The sequence below is a fragment of the Petromyzon marinus genome, chromosome 83, assembly GCF_048934315.1.
Source record: "Petromyzon marinus isolate PM22_M1 ecotype Great Lakes invasive population chromosome 83, UKy_Petmar_22M1.pri1.0, whole genome shotgun sequence".
NCBI classification, from domain to species: Eukaryota; Metazoa; Chordata; class Hyperoartia; order Petromyzontiformes; family Petromyzontidae; genus Petromyzon; species Petromyzon marinus.
In genome coordinates this window covers 4781977-4802862 of record NC_133748.1, presented here as the reverse complement: position 1 = coordinate 4802862, position 20886 = coordinate 4781977, and the positions used below count along the sequence as shown (strand labels likewise).

Genomic DNA, 20886 nt, shown 5'->3' with positions numbered 1-20886 from the left:
GATCCGGCTGAACAAAAGCTGTTTAGGCATGCGGTGGCTGGGCATACGGGCTACATGGGCCAGCCAACGCAGCCTTGCCTGCTGGAGGAGCTCAACGATGGGACTTTGTGCACATGTTTAAAGGAATTGTGAGTTCCTCACACAATGCAGCCTGGTTAGACCTGGTTAGACCCAGGAAGGATCGTAGGCAGGCCAGCATAAATGTTTGTAACCAGTGAAGATGTTCCATTAGGGGGGTCGACGTTTCACATGCGTAGAGAAGGGAGGGACTGACTGTGGCCGAGAAGACCTGAAGCTTCGTGTGGAGCGACAGACCAGGTAGCTTGCACACAGCATTACGCAACCGATGAAAAGACAATGCCGCTGGACTGATTCGGAGTGAGACCTCTGCAGTCAAACCAGAGCCGGCCATGAGCACACAGGCCAGGTATGGCAAACTCTCCACTTTCTCCACAACCGGGCCATCACCAATTGGGAGTTGTGGGGGCGGAGTATCCAATGGTACAAAATACCCAGGCAGATGCTTAGTTTTGATGGGGCTGATGGCAAGGCCCCACCTCTGAGTGGCAAGCTCCAGGTTCAGCAGCAGCACCTCCAACTCGTCCTCTGAGTGAGCAGCAATTACCAGATCATGGGCATACAGAACATTGTTGAGCAATAGGGAGCCATCCCTTGACCGCACCCGGGCATCGATCAGCCTCCCATTGTATCTGTAGCAGATTGAACGCTTCATAAAGTACATGGTAAAAATAGATGTAAAATAATGTGGGAGCCAGAGGACATCCCTGTCACACCCGAAGGTGTAGAAGGAATGGCTCCGACTCCCGGCCAAGTAGTTTTCCCCGGGCAGCAAAGAATCAAATCCTGCAGTAACGAAAGCTGGAAGTGAAGATAAGTAATGTTATAGGAAGATGATATTTTGTCAAATTGGTGTATTTGAGCGTGAGTTCACAATAATAGATATTTTAACGTGAGTTGACACAATAATAAAGAAGAAAGCAATGGCCAAGTTATAAGCCAAAAAATTAGGTGTACGATTTGTATGGTGTGTATGGCATAGTGACAAATGCAAAATTGAAAAAAAATTTATAGCTATGTGGCGTAACAGAAAGAGGCAAAGAATATGAAATCCTGCAGTCACGAAAGCTGTAAGTGAAGATAAGTAATGGAAGAATATGAAGGTGATATTTTCAAAGATAGGTGTATTTGAACGTGGGCTAACACAATTATAAAGACGATATTTGAACGGGAGTTAACACAACAATAAAGATGAAAGTAATGGGCAAGGTATAAACCAAAAATATTTGTTGAGCGATTTGTATGGTGTGTATGGCATTGTGACAAATGCAAATTGTATGGAAATGTTTGTAGCTACGTGAGGTAACAGAAAGAGGCAAAGAATATGAATTCCTGCAGTGGCGAATGTTGTAAGTGAATATAAGTAATGTAAGAATATGAAGGTGATATTTTCAAAGATAGGTATATTTGAACATGAGTTGACATAATAAGAAAGATTAAAGTAATGGGCAAGTTATGAACAAAAAATATATGTTGTGAGCACACAAACAAAAATAACAATAGTTTCAAGGTGAGGAATAAAACAACAGTTTTAGACGTACGTGATTGTAGCGTAAGAAGGAAGGAAATTTGTACTTACCATAGCCGTGGTGAGGCCTAGTCCAGTGCGGAGCCCTCGCCCTGGCCTACATTGCCGAGCCGGCGGAGGTGGCATGTTGCCAGGCTGGGGGCTGGGCCGCTACCTCCCCACCCCCCTTCCACCATCATCCCCTCGCCCGTGCAACAATAATGCTAAGCACTATAATATTACTATCTATGGACTCCGTAGTTTTAACTGCACGCAACGTATTGGGGGGGGGGGGGGGCGAAGAGGACATCACACTATGAAGGAATATGTGCAGCATTATGTAAATATTGATGTTAAACGCGTAAAAAAAGATGTCCCCCGTGAGCTCGAGCGAACACGCATCACTTGGCAGGATCCGCCCCCCCCCACCCAATTGGCATGAGTTGGTATGGTCAATGTCGCGCAATAAATAAATAAATATAGCGAAATAGCAAGAAATTGTTAATTTATCCCTCGCAAGCACGTGCACAGAGACTTTTATATATAAGACTGGCGGTAAGTACCCGGCATTGCCCGGGCGAAAAAGGCAGACAAACACATGGACTTACACACAGACATCGACCTACACACATAGAAACACATGGACTTACACGCACACAACAACAACCGCCATTCGCCACTAAGTGGCGGTGACGTCACCACGACGCTTGTGCTAGGCCATGTGCACCTTGAGGCCACGTGAAGTGTCGAACGCCTGCTGCAGGAGGTCACGGGACAGACCCAGGTGCCACGGGTCGACTGACTGAGATGACTGAGATAACTGGCTGATGCACCACCTGTCCTCCCTACTGTGCCAACCTGCTGTGCTTTAGCCATCCGGTGCTCCGCTCTTTGTGTTGAGCGTCGCTCCTCCACCCTCCGTTGTTGTTGGAGGGCGACTGCCTCCAACTGCCCAGTAGCGTCCTTCACGAGCCTCCTCCACAGAGGCCGATCTTGACACCGCTGGTACCAGTCATCGACAAGTCCACTCAGCTCCACGTCCTCTTGTACCACATCACTCCATCTCTTCTCTAGCCCGTGCCGTGCCCGTTTAGCCCCCTCGATCCGGCCGAACAAAAGCTGTTTCGGCATGCGGTGGCTGCGTATGCGGGCTACATGACCCAGTCAACACAGCCTTGCCTGCTGGAGGAGCTCACCGATGGGACCTTGCCCAGATTTTTCAAGGATTTGTGAGCTCCCCACACAATCCAGCCTGGTTAAACCCAGAATGGATCGTAGCCAGGCTAGCCTAAATGTTTCTAACCGGCGAAGATGTTCCATTAAGGGGGTCCACGTTTCGCAAGCGTAGAGAAGGGAGGGAATGACCGTGGCCGAGAAGACCTGATGCTTAGTGCGGAGTGACAGACCAGGTACCTTCCACACAGCGTTACGCAACCGATTAAAATATATTGCCGCTCGACTGATTCGGAGTGAGATCTCTGCTGTTAAACTTGAGCCAGTCATAAACACACTGCCCAGATATGGAAAACTCTTCACTCTCTCCACAACTGCCCCATCACCGATTGGGAGTTGTGGGGGTGGAGTGTCCGATGGTACAAAATTCCCAGGCAGGTGCTTAGTTTTGGTGGGGCTGATGGTAAGGCCCCATCTCTTAGTGGCACGCTCCAGGCTCAGCAGCAGCGTCTCCAACTATTACCAAATCATCGGCATACATAACGTGGTTGAGCAATAGGGAGCCATCCCTTGACCGCACCCGGGCATCGATCAGCCTCCCATTATATCTGTACCAAATGGAGATTCCCCCGTTACAACTATTGAAGGCTTCACGAACAACGTGGTCAAAATAGATGTTAAATAAGGTGGGAGCCAGGGGACATCCCTGTCGCACCCCAAGGTGTACAGGGAATGGCTCTGGCTCCCGGCCACGTAGTTTTACCTGGGCCCGCTCACGATCATGAAGGTCCTTAATGACCGTGAGCAAAGGGTCAGGGACTCCAAAAGCACGAAGAACAAACCAGAGCCCAGGCCTACTAATGGTATCATAGGCCTTGACCAGGTCAATAAAGCAGAGATGTAGGTCTTCTTGGAATTCCCGTCACCTCTGCTGTAGCAGACGGACAGAAAATATGGCATCTGTGCAGGACCGCCTTTTCCTGAAACCGCATTGGGGCTCCACAAGCCTCTCCTCAGCGTGCCTGGCAAGGCGATGTTGAATAATCCTTGCCAGGAGCTTTCCCAGCATACTGAGAAGTGAGATGCCCCTGTAGTTGTTACAGTCTGTGCGGTCCCCCTTCTTAAAGAGGGGGACCACCAGGGCATCCTTCCAATCCTGCGGAACCCATCCAGTGGTCCAGACTGTTGTTATGATGTCATATAGGGCAGTCTGTGCACAAACGCCACCCTTCCTCAGCATTTCGCTTGAGAGATCATCTCTGCCGGTGCCTTTCCTGGTCTCAAACTCCGGATCGCCTTCAGTACTTGCTCAACAGATGGCACCTCAGCCAGCCACTCACAGGGGGTGACTTTTTCCAATATTTGAGGCACCACAGTCTCAGCAGGGTCATCCCCACTTTGTGCCACAATGTTTTCCTGGCTGAGGGGTTTCCCCTCCCCCAGGACCTCACAGAAATGCTCAGCAAATCTGCAAACCTGTTCCTGGGGGTCGGAGATTGAAACACCGTTTTTTCCCCTAATTATGGTAATAGGTGTGGCGCTGCAGGTTACCTTTTTGATGGAGTTAAATAGAGATTTGTGATCCTCAGCAACCTGCGACCACCACCCATCCTTGCAGCGCCTTACAGCTCTCCAAACCTCCGAGCGAAGGCTGCGGTAAGCCTCCTCATTCTCTGACGTGGGATTCTGTAGCCGATGACAGTGGGCCGGTCGCCTTTTCTCAACTATCCTGAACACCTGCTCTGTCAGCCATAGTCTATGGGGAGGTCTGGGCCGCGTACCCAAAGCAGCCATTGCTGCTGCATGAGTCACAGTCCTAAACCTTGCCCATTTACCCTCGACATCAGGGGGAGTGGGGGACGATGCCAACCACAGCCGTAAACGATGATGAAATTCTCGCTTGCAACTTTCATCAGCTAACTGAGACCAGGCCACTTGAGGTTGGAATGGGGTCCTGGGTGTACACCCTCCACCGGGGTGGAAGAATGGCAGGCGCATCTTACAGATGACAAGTCGATGGTCAGAGGGCAGATCAGCTCCACGGTAGGTCCTGGTGTCAAGGACATGGGCTCGCATCCGCTGGTCCGTCACTATGTAGTCCAGCAGATGTTCTTGCTTGGACCCGGCATGCATCCATGATGTGTGGATGCGCCGATGCTGGAACAGCATGTTGGTAATTACAATCCCATGGGCTGCACAAAAATCTAGCAGCCTCCTACCGTTGTTATTGAGCTGATCTGGCCCATGCCCTCCAATCACTCCAGACCAGGTGCCAGCATCATGACCAACTCGGGGATTAAAGTCACCCAACAAGGTGACTCTATCCCAAGGGGCTACTTTAGCCAGCACCTGTTACAGGAGGTCATAGAAGGAATCTGACCCATCAGCTTTGCCTGCATCCCTCCATGGATGTTCGTCTTCGGTGGGGGCATAAGTAACCACGACCACCACTCCTCGTCTCCGGTTAATGAGAAGGCGAGCCCAAAGTAGCATGGAGCATACAGCTTCTCACACCTCACCGCCGCGCTCCCACGCCCCCTTTATTCTTTTGTTCAAAAGAAGAGCCACACCCTGTTGTTTGGCAGTCTGCTGCCCCGAGCAGAGGACTGTCCACCTCTTATAGTGCCAGGAGCCAGAACCGGTCCACCGGACCTCCTAAATGTCACAGAGATCCAGGCGGTACCGGTCCAGCTCCCGACAGAGGAGTGGCAGCCTCTCCTCCGCAGTGAGCTTTCAAACATTCCACGTGGCCACACGAAGTGGCTTTTTGTTGTTTCTGGAGGAGCCCCGAGGGTAGTGATTCAATCTACTGGCTCTGCCAATTGGGGTTTGGCCAGGAGACGTTATAGATGCCTGTCCCCCCGGGGCCTCCGGCACAAGGTTATTAGTTATATATTTAAGTCGTGGTTTCGTGGTAATTTTTTGAAGGTGGAGGGGTTACCAGCCCCTCGCACCCATCCAGAGCCCCCGTTTAGCCACTGTGGTGGTCACAGACGCTATGAGGGGAAGGGCCAATGGGAATTGGCCCTCCCCCCACAGCACTGTCCACGACAGAGTTGCCCGTCTGACACCGCGAGGAGGTAGGGGGTTGTTTTGGACTCACACAGACATCGACTTTAAACACACACATGTAGTTACACACACAAATCGACTCACACACACACACACATAGACTTGCACACACATATCGACTCACACATACATACATAGACTGAACAACAACCGCCATTCGCCACTAAGTGGCGGTGACGTTTCCGCAACGCTTGTGCCAGGCTATATGCACCTTGAGGCCACATGAAGTGTCGAATGCCCGCTGGTAGGAGGTCACGGGGTAGACTCAGATGATACAGGTCGACTGACCGAGACGACTGGCTGATGCACCACTTGTGCCCCCTACTGTGCCAACTTGCTCTGCATTAGCCACCCGGTGCTTCTCTCGTTGTTGTGAGTATCGCTCCTCCGCCCTCCGTTGTTGTTGGAGGGCGACTACCTCCAACTGCCCAGTAGCGTCCTTCACGAGCCTCTTCCACAGAGGCCGATCTTGACACTGCTGGTACCAGTCATCGGCAAGTCCACTTAGCTCTACGTCCTCCTGTACCACATCACTCCATCTCTTCTCTAGCCAGTGCCGCGCCCGTTTAGCCCCCTCGATGTGGCTGAACAAAAGCTGTTTAGGCATGCGATGACTGCGCATGCGGGCTACATGACCCAGTCAACGCAGCCTTGACTGCCGGAGGAGCTCACCAATGGGACTTTGTCCACATCTTTCAAGGATTTATGAGCTCCTCACACAATCCAGCCTGGTTAAACCCAGGATGGATCCAGGCAGGCCATCCTCAATGTTTCTCACCAGCGAAGATGTTCTATTAGGGGGGTCTAAGTTTTGCAAGCATAGAGAAGGGAGTGACTGACCGTGGCCGAGAAAACCTGAAGCTTCCTGCGGAGTGATAGACCTGGTAGCTTCCACACAGCTCGACTGATTCAGGGTGAAACCTCTGCTGTTAAACCGGAGCTGGTCATTAGTACACTGCCAAGGTATGGGAAATTCTCCACTCTCTCCACAACTGCCTCATCCTAGATTTGAAGTTTTCGTGACTACAATGATCCATACTCTTTGGTTATTTCGGTAAAGTCACATAGGTGAAAAAATATTAATAAAAAAATAACTAATTAACGACGTTTCGGAGGCAACACAAGATGCTGTCATCAGGTGGGACAACCACAGCAAAATGTTTTTTACTGTAGTGGGCAGAGAGAGCTGCATGCGACAAGCGATTATATAGGGTAAGAGCCATGGAGGAGGGATGCGGGGGGGGGGGCGGCGTGTGGAAATTGGGGGCGGGGGTTAAGCTGTTGTCGTTATTTTCTGTAGCCCCGAGGCTATTGGGATATTATCATATTAATAACATCCTTCTAGTGTGCGGTAGGCAACGGCTGGTGAGATACCATGCCGGCATGGGCCTAGGGGTGGGGGGGGGGGGTTATGTCTATGTTTATATATCTGGATGGCTTCATGAACAAACCTTTGATAGTAGCCCGAAGGTTTATAGAGTACCTTGGTCTCGGAAAACACAATATCATGTGAGCCCACAGTGTTATTACAAAGGTCAGCTACGGCAGAGGTATTGGTTCTGCCGTGTTTCAGATCTGCCTTGTAGATGATACTTTGGTCATTTGGCCACATGGCCTGCCAACTTCGAACCAATTTCTCAACCACATTAATTCCATACACCCATTCATCAAATTCACCATGAAAGTGGAGAAGGATGGTAAGCTACCTTTCCTCGATGTTGTGTTTGAGAAGAGACCTGACGGCTCGTTGGGTCACTCTGTCTACAGGAAATCTACCCACACAGATTCCTATCTGAAACCTGACTCCCACCACCATCCGGCACAGAAGAATTCCCTTATTAAAACACTACATCATAGGGCCCACTGCATTTCCGACCAACACCACCTAGCCAGTGAACTGGGTCACGTACACCAGTCCCTCAAGATGAATGGGTACTCGGACCGCATTATTCGCAAAGCTGTTTCTCCAACTATGGAGACCCTGAGAAGCCAATCAAAACCATAATCTTACCATACATAGCAGGTGTTACCAAAAAGATTTCCAATATCTTAAACAAACGCAAGATTCAGGTCCAATTCAATACAGTACACAAAATCCGTGATCTAATCCCATCTGTGAAGGATGTCATTCCTGACATGCAATATTCTGGAGTTTACAAACTGAGTTTTACCTGCTGCAGCAGTTACATCGGGGAAACGATGTAACATCCTTCCAATTAGCAATCATTGGAAGGATTTTATGAACCAGGTAAAACCCTAACTGCTTTGTGGTTGTTGTCTATCATATCTGCCGGGTACTAGTCTATTTTTCCGAGTTAAATTCCCCCCCCCCCCCCGCATCCCAAGTTCTCTAGGCCTCCCACTTCCAGCCCTGTCCAATTCCCCCCATCCAGCTTCACGTCCCTCTCCTAGCATCCACGCAGCACTCCCCTTCCCCTACTCCACATCCCCCCCCCTTTCTCCCCCCCTTGCCCCTCCCTCCTTTCTTACCTATATAACCTCCTACCACGGTATCTCTCTCCCACTTCAGCAAAAAAAATTCCGGCTGTGGTGTTCCCACCTGATGATGATTGCTTGTGTTGCAATCAAAACGTCGTGATTTATTTTATTTTATACCTTCGTGACCTTACCGAAAGAACCAAAGAGTATAGCCGTGAACATATTCAACATCAACTGTGTCAGAGCCAAGTCAAATTCCAATATGCTTATCATGCCCAAGTCAGTGCCTGCTCAGAAGTTGACCTTCAGGTCATTGTCAACATATTTACAGATGCTGACAGCAGGATGGGTCTAACATTGAATACCAGCAAAACAAAGATCCTTTTTCAACAAACTCCGCGAGGACACCTACCACCCCCTACAATTGTAGAGGACTAGTTGCGGACCTGATGTCACGCTCGCCTCCAGGGTCGATGACATCACGGGAGCTTGCGTCATGCGTGCCTGGGGGCGGGATGACGTCATGTCCCGCAAAGGTACTTAAAAGGGAGCCCATGACGTAAGCGGGATCGTAGCTGGAGTCAAGGGACTGAGCAGGGTGGAATGGAGGGCCAGGGGCAAGGGGGTAGGGATCTGTAACAGCGCAGCGTAAGGGCTAAGTGTGGCTGCGCTCCTCGGTCGGCCGTTGTTGGCTGAACCCACGGCCAGTGCAGAGGAGACAGCATGGGGCAGCCTGCTGTGGAAGGGAACAGATAGAGCCGAGCCTTGTGGGGAAGTGTATCTCCTGTATTATTGGCAATAGCCTTAATAAACTATCAGCGCAAGCCCTTAAACTTCACCTCCGTCTCCGAGTTGTCTGGAACTCTTCTACAACTGGTGTCAGAGTGCCTGCGCTGCCGCCACCATGTCAAAATCTGGCGCGCGGCACAAGAACCTTCCGAAGGTATGATCTGAGGTCGAAGATGGAGTGGAGGAGGCTCCGGCAGTGACCCCGGAGTCTGGGGCCCCGGTGACGGCCCCCGGGGGAGAAGACTTGGACGGAGCGGGAGGAGACGGCGGGGCGCGCCTGCGCGGGGCAGCTGCAGCTGATCCTGCAGGCGATGACGCAGCTCTCTGCCACAATTACCGAGGTGAGAGCGCGATTGCAGCCACCCGGCCCACACTCGGAATGGGAGCCTCCCACCACTTTTGAATTCGGCGCCATTTTCCCAATGGCTGCGCCGCAGGAGACGGCCGCCATTTTGGCTGCGACGCCACCAGCGGCGGCCATGTTGGCTGAGGCGCCGCAAGCGGCCGCAATTTTGTCTGCGACGCCGCAAGTCGGTGCCATGGACGCCGCGATGCCGCTCTCCACCACGGCCGCAGCTGGGGTTCCACTTCACGCCGCGCCTGCGGGGTTGGCCGCTGGCGATCCCGCAGCTCCACACCACGCTGCGCCCACCGGGGGAGCCCCAAGTACGGCCGTGTATTTTAACCTCGCCGCGCCGCCGGGTTGGGCCGCTGGTGACACCATGGCTCCGTCCTTCGCCGTGCTCGAGGAAGTGGCCGCGGGTTCCGCCGCTGCTCCGCACCTCGCCGCGCATGCTGTCTGTGGTGCTAACGTTAAGAATAAACCGCCACTTTTTTCAAATATTCTTGCTGTGGTTTTCACACCTGATGATGATTGCTTGTGTTGCAATCGAAACGTCGTGAGGATTTTATTATTTTATATTTTTATTATATTATTGTTTCCCTTCTATGTGACTTTACCGAAAGAACCAAGAATATAAAGTATGAATAGTAGATATAATCTAATATAATCAGTGTAATGGATTTATAGGCACAATGTTTGAAGGTGGTTTTAAAATGACTAAAGGATGCTGAAAAATATGAACTTGGGAACCCTCTGCATTTTTTTGTCAAAGGTGGGTAAATATACGATAGCCACCAGAAATATCAGCTCATAGTCGTCAAATATAGCTTTCCATAATAGAGTCATTTTGGATTAGATTGTTTATAAATGTAAATGTGTCATTAAACCTACCACCAGCCGACATATACAATTAGTAAACAAAACGTGCCAATCAGATATTATTTCAGCACACCGTTGTGTTGGAGAGTACACCCACTACTATTACAATTTTAGTTTGACGTTTAACTGGTATTTACAACCAGCTTCATTAGGAGATAAGCCCTATTTGTGAATAAGTCTTCCTATCAGTTGCAAAGACCAGAGGATGGTTTAATATAGTCATATAAATTACAATGAATCATGTTAATCTGAGAATATGCAGTATCTATTACTGATTGGGTTATTTACAGATAACATGGTGGAATGATTTTTATTTAAGTTTGTTGCCCCTCCCTGTACTTCCGATTTGCATGTTGATCTGAGCATATTCATATTGGTTGTTAAAGCCTACGTGTTAAATCAAATATATGTTATTAATCGGCTTAACTCAGCTAATCCACTCCCCTCCCCGACTCCACACGGCGCCTCCCTACACTGCTGTCCACCCTGGTTACTTCACTTCTCTTACCCTCAGCTTAACTTACGTAGCTTATCCCCCGCGTCCCCCCCCCCCCCCGACTCCTTGGCTCCTCCCCCCCCTCTTACCCTATATAATCACGTGTCTCTAACAACTCTCTTTATTCACTACAGTAATTTTGCTGTGGTGGTTCCACCTGAAGACGGAGGCTTGTGTTACTTCCGAAACGTCGTGATTAAATTTAGTTGTTTTCATTTTATTTTATTTTTACCTACGTGACTTTACCGAAAAAACCAAAGATCATGGATCCTTGCAGTCACGAAATCTTTAAATCTAGACACAGAGTATCTATGGCAAATATACCCATAACAATAATTAGGGTGGTTGCTGGATTCGAGCCCTGAACATCTGTAACAAACGCATTACCACTCAAATTAAAATCAAGATTTGAGGAAGTTGGTAAGGAGAGGGGTTGATGACGTCACGAGACTTGGGGGTAGTGAGAAGAGGGGTTGATGACGTCAAGAGACCTGGGAGCGCTGAGGACAAGGGATTGATGACGCCACGTAGGATTAGGGTGTGGCAGGGAGAGGCGGTGATTGATTGTAATTTATTTTCGGTTTAGTGTATATAGGGGTGAAAAATCATCAGTTTGTGCAAACATCAAGTCTGTACATGTTTGCCATCCTTTTACCGTGGATGTTCTGTGGGTTCCTACTCGTTAAATAATAACAATGCCTACCTCATTGAAAGGAGAAGGCATTAAATACCCAGGGTGTTCCTAGGGAATTGGCTAAGATCTTCCTATATAATGGGGCTGTAGAAGCCACAGAGGGAAGATAAAGGCAGTTGCTTCTGCATATTGCCTCCACTAATGCTGCTGATAGTGATAAAGATGATGCTAGGTATGATGATGCTGTCTCAAAGTTGTGAATTATAAATAAAGTGTGTTCAACGAACCCTGTTTTGTAGTTCACCTTAAAAGACTAGACATATCATTTTACAGTATTCTTCGTGATATTCATATTCGAACACGAGTTTGTATCTTGCCTGCATTTCTACTGCAGCGAGCGTCTGCTGTTTCAGTTAATAGGCTGTCTTTGCTTGAATTATCAGCTGACAAATCAACTCCTCTACAGCACAACTGATGGCATCAGCTTGAGAAGCTGGTTAACTCACCTGTGTGAGCCTCTTCATGCAGACAACTCCCTGAGCCAGGGTCTCTCTTGAGCCCATCCATGCACTGACACACGGTGTCCTGGGCCACAGCAGGTGTGAGCCACCTCTTCATCTGAAATGAGAAAAATATGTTTTTGCATCATCAGTCACTGAATGAGAGAAATAGAATGGTTGCCGGTTTGCTACACGTATAGAAATGTCTATATCAAGAAGAATACCATTTAATATTTAGATACTCATAAGGCGACTAAGGTTCTGTGTATTGGGGACAGCACTGGGGTGATTTGAGTCATACGTACGAGGTCGATCACCGTTTGTCAAGCTGGGTAACGAACAGTTATCGCCAATGCCGTGCCTAGTCGATGTACCACAGGGGTCCGAACTTGGGCCCTTCCTAATTTCAACATATCTCTCTGATTGCCGATGTAATTTCATTCCATCAATATGCTGATGATATACAATTGTACATGGCAGTGAAGTCAAAGTTAGATATTGAGAGCCTCTGTAACCTCGAAGATTACATGTGAGTGGTGCATGTGTGGTTTACACAAAACGAAATGCTGCTTAATCCAGAAAAATCAAAGGTTCTGCTGGTTGGCACTCGGGCTCAGGCAAAAAAAAGTGGGGGGATTGGATGTGGCGTTTGCGGACTCCAGGATTCAGTTGTATACTCATCTAAAGAGCCTCGGCACCATGCTTAACCAGATTATGTCGATTGATCTCCACGTACAAAATATCGTCAGGTCCTGCAATTTTCATATCAGGGCTCGACGACACATTCTATCACTAGTGAGTCATGACATAGCCAACATTTTGGTGTGTAGCATAGTATCAACAAGAATCAATGATTGCAACTCACGACTCTGGAGTGCCTGGCAAAACATTACTAACCAGCACTGCGTACAACATTATTTGGCACATGTCATGATGGGTACTACAAAATCCGACATTGTCCATCCCGTGCTCACTGAGTTGCATTGGCTTCTGGTTGCTGAATGAATGCATTATAAGGTCGCACTCATTACACACAAACTGCTTGCCACAATTGAACCACAATACTTTGCTGACCTCGTCAAGGAGCATAATCATACACTTTGAAATGCACTTCTGCGACTGTCTAAAATGCTCTTCCAATATTAGAAAGCCACTGGAGCTATGTACTTTTAAATTAAGATTCAGAACTCATTTAATGATAACAAAAATTGTGTTTAGTTTGTTGTCCTTCCCCTCGACCTCCTATAAGCATGGTTGGCTATATATAGTGTGAACGAAGTTCAACATACATACACCACCACTTTTTATAACTCCAGGGAGAGCTGGGTTGACGACATATTTACATTTACGTAATTTAACCTGCAAAACTTTATCATGAAATCCTATTATATGAGTACCGTATTTTCCCGCATATAACCCGCGGGGTATACCACTTTTTACAAACAAAACAAGACCCTGTGAGGTATATGGAGGTGCGGGCTATCCCAAAAATATTTTACACGTGTGACATGTCATAACTCGTTGAATTTTTTTCATGGTAGGACTATCCACTATGCACCGCTTACCTTTGACTAAAGCACTGCTGAATAAACCACTCACACTAAAATTGCACATGTTTTCACGTTTTAAATCATTCGACTTGTTTGTACAATGAAAGTGGGCGCACTTTGTTTACCGTAATACTTTCAGTGGCTGTAGGGGGGTGCGAAAGTTTCAGCTGAGGCTATGGATTGCACAATGGGAAGGGCCTTAACAAGCGTCTACCAGATGCGCAATCATAATTGCTGAGTGGTCTTACGCCACTGCTATTGGCTGAGCACTATACAGGCGCGACCATGAGCTTTGTTTCAAACTTACAATGGCTTTGTTGCCAGTAGGCAATGGCGTTACCGTAGTGCCGCTATTGTCTGCGCAGTGCGCAATCTACCAGTGCTAAAACTATACAGGGGTAACTACCAGTCCAGTAGCTGTAATATGATGAGGTCGAATGCTGGTAAGCCTAACAGTATGCTTACTTACTTATCTACCAGTTATGTGTTACATATTAATTGGATATTTACTTTTGTTACTTATTTACTGTTTTAAGTTCACTCGTTTCCGGTTAGTTTGTTGTCTTTGTGCACATTATGATTTTAATTTAACAATTGATAGTGGGATGTAAACTTTGTATTAATATGATGGAATTAAGCTGCAGTAACGACGTTATAGATATTAATGCATGCGGGGTATATGGAGGTGCGGGCTATCTGAAATTTATTTTACACAAAACGCTATTTTTGCGGGGTATATGCGTCTGTGGGTTATGTGCGTATACAGGCTATATGCGGGAAAATACAGTACCTATTCAATTTTCATGAATCTAAAATTATTTCCTGTGGAATGTTAGGAATGAATAAATATTGTGCATGTGCCTGGTTGGCCAGCGGCAGTCATCTAGCAACATCTACGCTTACCATAGTCTTATTAAGTCCCTGCATGGTGCATTCATTTTTCAGTTAAAGTAAAAGGTTTTCCTCACCTCCAATTATCTCCCGCACAATCTGATTAGGACGGTTGGATACATACGGTATAAAATAAGTTCAACATACACGTACATACAAAATTTAAAATGTAATAGTGCAACTTTGCGGAAAGCTCTCCACTAGAGGGAGCACAAGAGCATATTTCGTGAATTTGTTCAACTCTTCTACGCTTACCAGACGTTTTAAGTTAAGGGGTGGGCCTACCCACAATTAACCCCACCACATGAAACCTGCCGATCTACAAACTATTCTCCTGGATGGAGAGAGGTATAGACATTGAAGAAGCTTGCCCCATTGTTGGAGTGCCATGGTGGCGAGATGTTAACTACCTCGCAAGGTATACAGGAGGTTGTGGGTTGGATCCTGACCATTTTGCCTGTACATTTGGAGTTTGCATGTTCTACCCATGGTCGCATGGATTTTTCTCCGGGTCCTCCGATTTTCCCTCCACATTTAAAATCAACACGCGTTTAGAATTCATGGCTGTTAAAAAATGCCACGCAATACGCTACTTTGTTTAGCTATCATTTGTGGTAAGTTTTGTTGCCAGAAAAAAGGGGAAAAAACTTGTTATTATATTTTGCTACTGGAAAAGGAGGACTCATGATGTAAATGCTTACCCCGAGCCCTCATTACTCTGATAGTGCGTTGTCTTTGAGTTGTGTGCCTTTTGGCGTCATCTGGTCGAACACCGTATGAGACTAGTCTCTAAGGAAAGCTGTCTCTGGTGTGGACCAATACATTTCAAGGACAATGCATAAATTATCAGAGTGTGTTTTTGTTTGCATTCTGACTGCAGGTATTGTGGTTAATGTAAACATGATTCATTGTTAAAAGGTTTCAGTTTTGTTTCCAGAAAAAGGGAAAAAAATATTATTTGAGCTATATAGCTCAGTGGGCCTTACCTGGTAAAATAAAAAAAACACACTATGTTTCTTTCGGTAAAGTCACATAGAAAGAAAGAAATTAAATAAATATTAGCATACGACGTTTCGATTGCAACACAAGCAATCATCATCAGGTACAAATGAAAGAGAAAACAAACCTAGCAAACTTAGAAATAAAATGCAATACAACACAGAGAGCCGGCTAACATAAGTCAACACCCTACCTGGTTGATTACTTTTTTCCAAAGATTGCTAAATTTAAGAGAGAGACAAAACACAGACACGGAGACACATAGACAGACACACAAGCAGAGAGAGACAATACAGAGACACAGAGAGAGAGACACACACATACAGTAGGAACACAGAGAAACAATGCCTCTGTGTCGAGGCCTCAAATAAATAGAGAGGCGCGCAGAGAGAGAGGGGGAGGGGTATAGAAATTAGCATGGTAATGCGAGATTTTGAGCTTTCGTGACTGCAGGAAATAATAGAGCAACAACGCGAGGACACAGAGAGAGAGAGAGGAAACACACTTAATCAAACAAACTTAGTACAATTTGGAAATGTAATGCAATGCAACACAGAGTCGGTCAACACAACGCATAGCCTAGTTGATTACGTTCTTCCAAAGATTGGTAAATTATAAGTTAAGTGTAAAATTTGAGAGCGAGACAAGACACAGACACGGAGACACAAAGACAGACACACAAGCAGAGAGAGACAACACAGAGACACAGAGAGAAAGAGAAAACAAACTTGAAACCTCCCCGTAGAGGTGGTTCAAACTTAATCTCTCATTGACATGCTAATTGCTCTACCCCCCCCCTCTCTCTGTCTGCCCCCTGTTGTATATCCCGGGTATTGAAATTGATGAAAATAAAATTAAATGAAGTTTAAAAAATGCGTACTTATCCGAAATTATGTAAATTTTTGTAACTATATAAATTATGCTAATTCAAGAGAAATTTTATTAATTTATGCGAATGTGTGTGGTTATGCTAATGTACGCAGTAATCATAATTAGGCTAAACCTCATTGTCGATGGTAGTATTATCAATCGGGATGGTACAATTAATCGTGTGAAGTTATGCAGGTTTGCTGTAAGTATGCCTGATTAAACTCGGCTTCGTTGTCTAGGTTCGTATTATCGATCAGTATAATACAATTATTCTCGCTTTAACATTTACTGATTATGTATTAGTGTGTTATGTCAGGTCTCCATATTCAAATCTCAACACAGGATACAGTTCTTATGAATAAGATGATTATGCATGGACTCAGGAAAGAAACACTCAAACACTTCTGTGTTAAGCAATTTTAATTTCTAACAAAACCTTCACACTCTAATATGCGAATTATTATGCTTGGAATTACCCCCGGTTCCATCGGGGAGTTTTCGCTCAGTGAGCAGTACATTTACCATCAATGGTTGTATTGTTTCACTTTGGCAACCGCACATGTGATTAATTCCACCGCGTAACACGAGCTTAGTTGGTGATAGGGAGAGTCTTTAAAACCGGCATGCAACGATATTCTAAACAAAAACCTTACTCTAATATGCGAATTATTATGCGTGAAATTGTCAACACAGTACTCCAGGAGAAGTTCCCCTCATTGATCCATACATTTAACCCTCAATGGTCACGTTGTTAATTGGGTAACAGATCAATTGATTATTTCCTCAGAGTAACACGAGCATATACGGCAAATAGGAAGAAAAAGTCCGTAAAAATTCATGCGACGATATTCACGAAAGGCAATAAAAACAAATTGTTCTACCCCAAAGGCAAAAGTATACGTAGTCTTTAAAACCGGCATGCAACGATATTCTAAACAAAAACCTTAACACTCTAATATGCGAATTATTATGCTTGAAATTGTCAACACAGTACTCCAGGAGAAGTTCCCCTCATTGATCCATACATTTAACCCTCAATGGTCACGTTGTTAATTGGTTAACAGATCAATTGATTATTTCCTCAGAGTAACACGAGCATATTCAGCAAATAGGAATGAAAAGTCCTTAAACATTCATGCGACGATATTCACGAAAGGCAATAAAAACAAATTGTTCTACCCCAAAGGCAAATGTATACACCAATAGATTAATCGGCAAGATTATATAATTACGAAATGTCCCGGAATAAGAATGTGCTTTGGTGTTCGTCTTCTCCCACGGGAGATTCTTATCTTTGGCTAAGTTTTAATTAATTCGTGGACAAGATTATATGAGGAAACAGGTTTAACACGATTTATCTCTGTGAGCGTATATAATCGTGGCGAAGGTTTCAAAATGTTTAGTTTGTATCGATGAAGCTATTGGTAATTGATGCGATTGGAAGTAAAATCACGTAAAAAAATTAATAAAAAAATAATGTACTTATAAACGATGTATTGTTATCACTCGATGAGCCGCGATGCCTTCACGGCCAGCTGATGGTTCATGCACTATATAATTCGTCTCCTTATTAATGATTCGTGTATGTGTTGTGAGGATGGTATGGGTGGAGTGGAAATGTGTTCTTGATCAATTATTTGCGTCAAGAAGACGCCAGGTGATGCGGTCTAATGTGTGGCAGTGTGAGTATCATACGGATAGCTGGATTCTCCTTCTTTCACATGGACGGCCGGAGTTCGGTCCACAGCTGGTTGGACGAGTTGGCACGACGCTCGCCGTCGGGCGCGATGATCCGTCGTCAGATCGCGCCCGCAGCTCGTCCGCTGGCAGTTGACACTCTTGCTTGGTGTCGCTTGGTGGTGCTGCGGTGTGCTCTCTCCTGCTCCGGCTCTCTTGCGATGAACGATGCTTCCGTTCGTTGATGGAAGGCTTGGTCGACGTTTGGTGCTTTCCGCCCTCTCTGATGTATGATGCTGGAATTCTCGTCAGCTTAGCTCGAACTGCAGTGCTCTTGTGAGCCGATGTTCAGAGCGGAATGCTGTTTGAGCGGTACTTCTTCTGATGGCGCTGAATTTGCATGTCGTAGCATGTCGCTAAACAGCGAGCCTCGCCATCTTGGGTGAGTTTGTTGAGTCTTCTTCTGCGTCGGTGGTGATCTCCTGTGTGTCTCTATATGTGTGTCTCTGTGTTATCTATCTCTGCGTGTGACTTTCTCAGTGTGTCTCTCTCTGTGTGTCCATGTGTTATCTCTCTGTGTGTGTCTCTCTGTGTCTCTGCATTGTCTCTCTCTGCTTGTGTGTCTGTCTATGTGTCTCCTTGTCTGTGTTTTGTCTCTCTCTCAAATTTAGCAATATTTGGAAGAATGTAATCAACCAGGTAGGGTGTTGACTGTTATGTTATGGCATGTTATGTTTAAGTTTACTAGGTTTGTTTTCTCTTTAATTTGTACCTGATGATGATTGCTTGTGCTGCAATCGAAACATCATATGCTATTATTTAATTTATGTTTTCTTTCTACGTGACTTTACCGAAACAACCAAAGAGTAATTCCTGCAGTCACAAAAGCCCCAAATAAAGTTAATAACAACATTTGCATTTAAAGCTTTTGTGACTGCCGGGATTCATATTTTTGGTTCTTTCAGTAAAGTCACGTAGAAGGGAAAATATTGCTAAATTTGAGAGAGACAAAACACAGACAAGGGGACACATAGACAGACACATAAGCAGAAAGACACTCACACAGAGACACACGTACACATATTTAAGAAAAAACAGTTTAGTTTTTAGTTTGAACAGCCTCGGTGGAAAACTGAATTGAGCCACTACAGCTGGATTGCAAGTCCAGTGTGATCACCATTACACCAAATATCACATGACACACACAGACATACACAGGGTTGTAAATACGTTTAATTTATGGCAGAACCAATACCTCTGCCGTAGCTGACCATTGTTATAATGCTGTGGGCTCGCATGGTATTGTTTTTTTTCCGAGACCAAGGTACTCTGCAAACCTTCGGGCTACTATCAAAGGTTTGTCCATGCAGCCATCCAGATATATAAACAGACAAAACTTCAACCGAGAAGATGGATACAAATTGAACAATCATTGGAAGGATGTTATCAACCAGGTAATGCCTTAACTTGTTGTTCTTGTTTCCATCATTATCTGCCGGTTTACTGCTAGCTCCGCCCACGTCCCCCCCCCCCAACCTCACGTCCTCTATCTGTTTTTCCACCACCTTCCCACTTCTAGCTTTGCCCACTTCCCCCCCCCCCCCAGCCTCACGTCCTCTTCCCCGAGCGCTCACGCGCCCCTTCTCCCTACCCCACACCCCCTCCCATCTCTCTACCCCCTTGCCTACTCCCCCCTCTCTTGCCTATATAACCAATTGCCACGGCAGCTCTCCCGCCGACTTCAGTATTTTCTTGCTGTGGTTGTCCCACCTGATGAAGATCGCTTGTGTTGCGATCGAAACGTTGTGATTTGTTTAATTTTTATTTCTACTTGCGTGACTTTACCGAAAGAACCAAAGAGTATAGTGTATAGTTGTGTAGTGTATAGTAGTGTATAGTGTGTAGTAGTGCAGTGTATTGTGTCGTGTATAGTGGGTTTTATAGTGTAGAATGTATGTTAAACTTATTTTGTAACGTACATAGCCAACTGTGTTAATAATTACGTTATCAGAACGGGATCAGAAGACAAACTTGTGACGTGTACGTATGTCCCGGGACACGGACGTCATTGCAATCGGAAAGCCATATTCTCAGATTAACATGATCCCTTTTAATTATATGACTACATTAACCCCCCCCTCTGGTCTTAGCATTTCATAGGTCGTTCACAATTCTGGCAAATTGCCTGATGAAGCTGATTTTAATCACGAGCGAAATATCTCTTTCGTAAAATCGTAAATGCTGTGGGTTTACTCTCCAACACACAACCGGTGTGTTTAAGTAATACCTCATTGGCACGTTTTGATTGCGTGACAACTCTTACTAATTGGCTGTGTTGAGCGGTGGTGATGGGTTTAACGACACATTTATATTTATACGATCTAACCCAAAACAACCTGTATTATGGATTAAATTGGTCGCGAAAGCCTACTACTACTTGTTATAGAGTTAACCCCGCCTCCGTGCCACGTACACAGCAGTCCTTTATGTAATTTTCCAATCTGACCTTTTTGAGATGGGACAGAGTTACGCAACTAAGTAATTTCCAGTAAATGTTTATTGTTGTTTTTGATGATGATGTGCAGCTGTTGACTAGCTGGCTGCTCGGTGGTTGGGGTGAATCAACAGCTCATTGCTCAAGACGTTCAGGTGGGTGCTATTTCTTTATTGACCACAATAAAGCACTATACAAGTGTATAGTCCAGTAGTGGATAGTGTAGTATATAGTGTAGTATGTAATGTGTAGTCTATTGTATAATAGTGTAGTGTGCTGTGTATCGTGTAGTATATACAACTTTAGTGTATAGTGCTGTATAATAGTGATAGTGTGAGTATGTTCGACTTATTAGGCTCAATGGAGGTGCGTGGGAAGGACAACAAACTCAATACAAGGAGTTTTCCTAAACAAATTGGTTTTAAATCGAGATAATGCACAAAGTGCATCACTCCAGTGGCTTCCTAATATCGGAAGAGCGTTCCAGACAGCCGC

At 45.8% G+C, this 20886-nt stretch overlaps 1 long non-coding RNA gene across 1 annotated transcript; it reads right to left on the bottom strand.

The window, feature by feature from the left end:
• Positions 1 to 9038: 9038 nt before the first annotated feature.
• Positions 9039 to 18871, bottom strand: LOC116958808 (uncharacterized). Its single transcript, XR_012931264.1, has 3 exons — positions 17916 to 18871; positions 11917 to 12028; positions 9039 to 9865 (listed from the first exon to the last, which is right to left on the bottom strand). It is a non-coding gene; the product is annotated as an uncharacterized LOC116958808 (long non-coding RNA).
• Positions 18872 to 20886: the final 2015 nt, after the last annotated feature.